Consider the following 7,679-nt stretch of genomic DNA (forward strand, 5'->3'; position numbering starts at 1 on the left):
TAGGCTGTTTATTTGTGATCTCTCTATTTTTTTTTTTTTTTTTTTTTTGAGTTGGAGTCTCACTCTGTCGCCCAGACTGGAGTGCAGTGGCTGCTCCCGGCCACCGCAGCCTCGACCGACTGGGCTCTGGCGATCCTTCCGCCTCAGCCTTCCGAGTAGCCGGAATTACAGGCATGCACTACCACGCCCGGCTGATTTTTTGATTTATTGTAGAGATGACGTCTCGCTGCCCAGGTGGGTCTCGAACCCACGGGTTCAGGCAATCCACTCACCTCAGTCTCCCAAAGGCGCCGAATTACAGGCTGAGCCACTGAGCCCGGCTGTGATCTCTATATTTTATTGGTATGAGCATTCAATACTATGAATTGCCATCTCAGCACTGATTTCATGGTATTCCAGAGATTTTGATAAGATGTGTCTGTTTTGTTTCCAGGAAGCTTTGTATTTCTGTCTTCATTTCTGTGTTGGCCCAAAAGTCATTCGGCAGCATGTTTTTTAATGTTCACGTATATTTTGGGGGGGATCTTATTGGTGGCGATATTTGTTTTTATTCCACTGTGATCTGAGAAGATGCTGGGTATTATTTCAACTTTTTGAAATTTATTCACACTTGATTTATGCCTGAAAATGTGATCAATCTTAGAGTATGTTCCATGTGCTGATGAACAGAATGTATACTCTGCAGTTGTTGGGTGGAATGTTCTGTAAATGTCTATTAGATCCATTTGGTTGAGTGTCATATTAAGGTTTCAGATCTCCTTGTTGGTTTTTGCCTTGATGGTATATCTAGGGCTGTTAGAGAGTATTAAAATATCCAACTAGATTGTGTGGGTGTCTATGTCCTCTCTTAGTTTACATAGCAATTGTTTTACACAACCAGGTACTCCTATGTTTGGTGCATATATATTTTTGATGGATATTTCTTGCTGGTGGATTAAGCCTTTTATCATTATGTAGTGTCCTTCTGTGTCCTTTTTAGCTTTTATTGGTTTAAAGTCTGTTTTGTCTGATATAAAAAGAGTTACCCTTGCTCTTTTGTTTCCATTGCCTGGAACGTTGTTTCCCAGCGTTTTACCTTGAGCCTGTGAGTGGCTTTTGCAGTGAGATGGGTTTCCTGGAGGCAGAAGAATGTTGGATAATATTTCTTTACTAAGTTTGCTACTCTATGCCTTTTTAGTGGCACGTTCAGTCCATTCACATTCAAGTTAATTACTGATATGTGAGAGTTTGTCCCTATCATAAGGCTCTAAAGGGTTACTTTGCTACATAACCATATATATACGTACGTATATATAGTGAGTGATCTGTATGCTCAGTTAACTCTGTGCTTTTGTGATGGGTGCTGCCATTCTTTTGGTCTGTGCTCAAAACTTTCTTAAGCATATCCTGGAGGGCTGATCTGAAGATGGCATATTCTCTTAGGGATTGGATGTCTGGGAATGATTTTAATTCTCCATCACTGATGAAGTTTAGCTTGTCAGGACAGGAAATTTTTGGCTGGAATTGCTTATCTTTGAGAATGCTAAAAATGGGACTCCTGTCCCTTCTGGTTTGTAGAATTTCTGCTGAGAAGTCTGGTGTTATTCTGAAGGGTCTTCCCCGGTAGGTGGTCTGACTCTTCTCTCTAGCTGTCTTTATAATTTTTCTTTCATGTTTACTTTGTGGAGACAAATTTTGGTGTGTCTTGGGAATGGTCTTCTCATGTAATACCTTGCAGGGGCTTTCTGATTTTCTTATACTTGGATGGTCAACTCTCCACTGAAATATGGAAAACTTTCTTGGATGACCTCATGGAAGGCTTGTTCCAGGTGTTTTCAGTTTCCCCTTCTGTTTTGGGGATTCCAATCAAGTGTTGACTTTACATTGTCCCACACCTTTCATAGTTACTTATTTCTTTTTGAGCCTCTTCTCCTTGTTTTTTTGTCAGCCTGTTTTAGTTCAATACTTGGTCTTCAGGCTCTGAGATTCTTTCCTCTACTTGATGAATTCTGTTCCCTACACTGGTATTGTGCTTTGAAATTCCAGGAGGAAATTCCTTATTTCCAGAATTTCAGAATGGATCTTTCTTATATTGGCCATCTCAGCCTTTACTTCCTGCATAGCTTGGGTGATCTTTGTTTCTAAGTTCTCGTGTTTTTATTTAGCCATTTTAGTCATTCAATATCTGAATTCTCTGTCCTCAGGAACAAGTCATTCTGGGTGACTTCCATTGCTTGGGGATTGACAGCTGGGTTTTTAGGTGATATCTCTTTAAGGTTTTGAGGGTTGCTGATGTTTTTTCACTCATTCTTTTTCATCTGTGAGAAGCAACTCTTCCCTTTTTATTGTTATTCTTTAGTTTTGTTGTTTTGTAACTAGATAAGGTCTTGCTGTACTGGGACCTTTCTGTCATTCAGTATAGTTCACTCAGGGTGGGGGGTGGTATTCACTTCTGCTCCACTTCTCTTTCTGGGCAGTGCTCTGTACCCAAAGTGACTTTTTGCTGCAGAGTTTCTCCCATGGTCAGACCGGTCAGGCTGCTTTCCACCGCCATTGCAAGCACTGTGTGGTGATCAGGTAGGGGGATAGGCCCCCTGGCTGCTGTTTGCTGTTCTCAGTCCCAAACCTTCCCACTGGGAAACACTCCAGGTGCTGTTCAAGTCTGCTCTCAGAACTTTAAAAGCAGCAAATTCCCTGCCACAAAGGGACGCATGCATTGGGCGTGTGAGGCTGATCTGGAGATGAAGGTTGGCCATCAGATGGTGGCAGCTGACATCAAGGTGAACTTTCCAGCCCTGGGAACCGGCCATCTAGGAATCACACACTTGGGGACTGAGTGACAGTTCACAGCATGGTTGTGTTTTCCCCTCTGCTTGGGCTTCAGCCACCTGCTACTGTTTGCTGATAAGGGCTCTTCCTGATTCAGCCCAATGGCTAGTGCTCAGTTGGGAGGAGGAAAACTGACCCAGACTGTGTCAGGATCACTTACCTTCTCTCACACACAGGGTAGGGCTTCAGTTCCTATGTGAGCCTAGCCTAACACAGTGGGGATGGGGTATCTTAGTTCCAGTGTCGGCTATAAAGGCACTCTCCTCCTTGGTCCCTGTGCATTCAAAGAGTCCTCTGTGGGGTGCAAGGTGCTTCACCCATTCAAAACTGTTCAAGGTGCCTGCGATTACTGGTGGCTGGGTCCATATTCTCTGTTTCACGCAGTGAGAGAGGCACAGGTCAACTACTCCCCAGTTGCCATCTTGAATGTTAAGTTTCAGATATTTACATTTCTAGTAAACACTCCATGTAATGTATATGCACATTAAAGTTTGAGGACCATTGTAGAAGATATAGAATCAATAAATTAACAAATGCTACCCAAACATTATAAAAATCTGTTTTTAAAACTTCTATATAATGTTTAAAGATTAAAGTTAAAATCACTCTTGTAAGGGAAAATCAGCAAACTTTACAACTCTAAATCCTAATTCTGCCTGTAGACTTTAAGATTTTGGATTTTAAATTATTAATTTAGAACATTGTCTTTCAAAAATGGTATTATATCACATTGTAGTTTATCAATATAGGTGTCAGATTCTAGCTCTTTCATGTAGGTAACTTTTAGTAAATCATTGCTGCAGAGATCCAAATGGTACACCAGTCATTGGGTTGGAAAAAGAAATTTATGCCGGGTTTAGTGGCTCAGCCCGTAATCCCAGTATTTTGAGAGGCCAAGGCGAGTGGATTGCCTGAGCCTGTGGGTTCGAGACCAGCCTGGGCAACTTGGCGAGACCTCGTCTTGACAATAAAATAAAAAATAGCCAGGCGTGGTAGTGCACGTCTGTAGTTCCGGCTACTTGGAAGGCTGAGGTGGAAGGATCACTGGAGCCCAGGAGGTTGATGGGGTGGCCGTGAACATGCATGCCACTGCACTCCAGCCTGGGCAAAGGAGTGAGACTCCAACTCAAAAAAAAAAAAAAAAAAAAGAAACTTAGGATGATTGTTGGTTGACAACTTATTCCATGAGACACTTTAATGAGGTTTTGTAGACAGTGACACATACACAGAGCAGTATATAAACATATTCAGAGTTATCTTACATATCTTTACAATGATGAATTCCTGGTTTCTCAGATGAAGGACGTGGGGAATAAAGATTAATATAAAAACATGTCAATTCTGGGGATACAGAAAGAGCTAAAATATATTATATTATTTTGCCCCTTCACCTTGCTATAGTCAATGTTCATTTCTCAGCCCTCATTTTACTTGACCTACTAACAGCAGTTGTCACATCATTCCTTCCTCCTTCACTTTCTTCACTTGTCTTCTGATTCCTTTTATGTATCTGGCCCCTGTTCTCAGTCTCATTTGCTGATTCTTCCCATCTTCCCTCCCTCTGAGAGTTGGAGTATTCCAAAACTCAGTCATTGTATCATTTCTCTATTTAAACTTGCTCCCTGGAGCAGCACAGTCTAATAGAAAAATAATGTGAGCCACAAACACAAGGCACACAGGTAATTTGAAACTTTCTAGTAACTACATGAAATATATAGAGAGAAACTGGTAGAATTCATACATCTGATTAAACCCAGTGTATCCCAAATAACATTTTATTTTATTTTATTTTTATTTATTCTTTGAGTTAGAGTCTCACTCTGTTGCCCAGACTGGAGTGCAGTGGCCGCTCCCGGCCACTGCAGCTTTGACCCACTGGGCTCTGGCGATCCTTCCACCTCAGCCTTCCGAGTAGCTGGAATTACAGGCATGCACTACCATGCCCGGCTGATTTTTTGATTTTTTTATTGTAGAGATGAGGTCTTGCCAAATTGCCCAGGCGAGTCTCGAACCCGCGGGCTCAGGCAATCCACTCACCTCAGCCTCCCAAAGCGTAGGATTACAGGCTGAACCACAGAGCCTGGCTAACATTTTAATAATATAAAATATTAATGTGATATTTTTCGTTATTTTATTTTGATATTCAGTCTTCCAAATCCAACATGTTATACTTACAGCATATCTCAGTTCACACTAGCCACATTTCATGTGTTCAATAGCCACATGTGGCTGATGGCTGTTGACTTGAACAGCATGGTCCTAGATGATCTCATCCAAACCCTTAACTTAAAATGCCATCTACATACTGAATGTTGACTACTCTCAAACTTTTATTTCTTGCTTGAACTTCTCTCCTGAACTCCAGATGCAGATAGGTCTGTGAATGAAATCACTTCTTAGATGTTTAACGCGAATGTCTAACTTATCGTGCCCAACACTGAAATCTTGGTCTCCAATTTGCCCTTCTCCATCTCAGTTACCAGCAACTCCATAATTTCAGTGCCCAGGCCAAAACTGTTAGAGTCGACCTTGACTCTTCATCTCAAACCTTACATTCAATCTATAACTCTTGTGACACTATTAGTTCTATGTTCAAAAGACATCCAGAGTCTGATTCCATATCTTCATTCCATATCTTCTGCTACCAGTAGCATCGTCCAGACTCCCATTATCTGAGTTTATTGCAATAGCATCCAAACTCATCCCCACAGTCCTTTCTTCTCATAGCAGCCAGATGTTTTTTAAATAACATAAGCCAGATTATGTCACTTATCAGCTCAAAAGTCCCCAGTGGCTCCTGATCTCACTCAGAGTAAAAGCCAGAGTCCTTCCAATGACCTTCAGAATGCCGCAGGATCTGGCTCCTTGTTACTTCTCTGACTTCACCTCCTACTGTTCTCCTCCTTGCTCATTTCATTCTAACCAACCTTGCCTCCTTTTCCTTTAAAACGTCAGTCATACTCTAGCTTGAGGGCCTCTGGATTTGCTATACCTCAGTTATCTCATGGCTCATCCCTTTATCTCTTTCAAGTCTTTGCTGAAGTGTCATCTTCTCAGGGAATCGCTGGAATGAATGGTACGACATGACATGACAGAATAGGTGCCATAAGAGTCAGATCATCTTTTAATAGAAGGTAACACAAAGCTAACTTTCAAAGTTTATTGAATACCTATTATGTAGAACAGACTTGTATATAATTAGTGAAGGGAAACGTTGAAATAATCTTGTTGTTTTAGGAGGTGTTCTTAAACATTTTTAGCACATGGTGGAACAAACAGCTGACTTCCTTAGTCACCAAGAAAGCAGTGTCCATTAGCAAACAGGAATACCTCCTCAGATATCCTGGGGTTTCCTCCTTCTAGGCAATCATCATCTCTAAACATAATTCTTTAATCCAGGCAATATTTAAATAACTACACTATTCGAACATTTGGTTCTAGTCCTAGCTGTACTTTTAACTTGATGGGTGACTGTATAAATCACTATTGTGATTCTTTTATTCCTGCGATAGCATGTCTAATCTCACTCAGTTCCCAATTCATGCTGAGATCACAGGACAATATATACTTGGGTATTATAAGTTGGCACAATTTTGTGTGCATTGTGGAGCTTGAGAAAAAAAATTTTTTTTTAAATCTAAGATTTCTATATCAGGACTATTTAAAACTAGCCTTCCGTTCATGGTAAACTTAGTCTTTGGTCTCTTCTTCTCTCTTTTTAAACTGCAATTTTAACTTAACCTTTCTTCTCCAATTGAACTCATAGCCTATTTTACTTCACATCTGCTGGTTTTTCAGTCCAACCTAGCTCAAAACAAAGGAGAAACATAATCAACCTTAGTAATCAACCTGACACATTAAAACATGTAGTTCACCTCAGGAATGAATTTGAAGGTTGGAGCGTAGGGAGAAAAAATGGAGGATTAAGGGAGCAGATGTGGGGGGGAAAAGGAAGCATAGTAATACTAAATATACAAACAGTGCTCAATTCAATCTAACATGCGTTTATGGGGTGCAAAGTTCTGTGCTAGTCATTTTAGTAAAGCCAAGATGAACAGGATCCATGATGAGTCTTTGCCATCAAGGAATTGGGACCTGAGCTCAAAAGCAGACAAATTATTAAAATATCATGCAGAGTACATTAAGGAAACACAAGGCAAAAAAAAAAAAAAAACTGATCTTAATCAGGACGTTTCAATGTGCCAGGGCGGGCACATATATTAACAACACTCCCACAAATTCCAGGTGAACTCAGGGGGAATGGGTAACTTGTTCAAGGTCACTAAAGCTAGCAAGTTGGTGTAGACTGGCTTTGTCTCCAGCCGAAGCTCTGATGCTTAGGCTCCTTTCAGAGCACCATTGCTAAAGCTCCAAGGAGGGCAAGAAGGGAAAAATATGGTTTGACTGGATAAGTCCCAATCGCAGTCGAGGGAACAAGAGATCAGAAAAGCTATTTGGAGGTGGCGTGTGTGAAGGGCCTGGAAGGATTGGGCAGGAACCAGTGTGGGAAAGGGGAGGGACTTTTCGGGGTAAGGCTGTAATAAGAACAATTAGCTAGTCTCACAATTCCTTGAGTCGTCGAGGGGTCAATCCAGGTTGAACAACTGGCGTCCTGTGTGTCCTTCCCTTCCCCCCGTCTTTTCCTTTGGGGCTTTTCGGTGCTCACTGATACCACCATTGGGCACCCGTTATTTTTGTAATTTGGAAAAAACCCAGTATTTTAAAAGCACTGGATCCCTTGGACAGAGGGCAGGGGCCTGGCCCCTCCCACCCTCCGCTCGGCCACCAACCGGGGTCGCCGACCCCGGCAGGGCGCCCTCTCCGCGGACTCCCCGCTCGCGGGGCCGGCCGAGCCCTGGGAGGCAAGGGCC

The sequence above is a fragment of the Carlito syrichta genome, unplaced genomic scaffold, assembly GCF_000164805.1.
Source record: "Carlito syrichta isolate Samal-C Ts95f unplaced genomic scaffold, Tarsius_syrichta-2.0.1 Scaffold47750, whole genome shotgun sequence".
Lineage (NCBI taxonomy): Eukaryota > Metazoa > Chordata > Mammalia > Primates > Tarsiidae > Carlito > Carlito syrichta.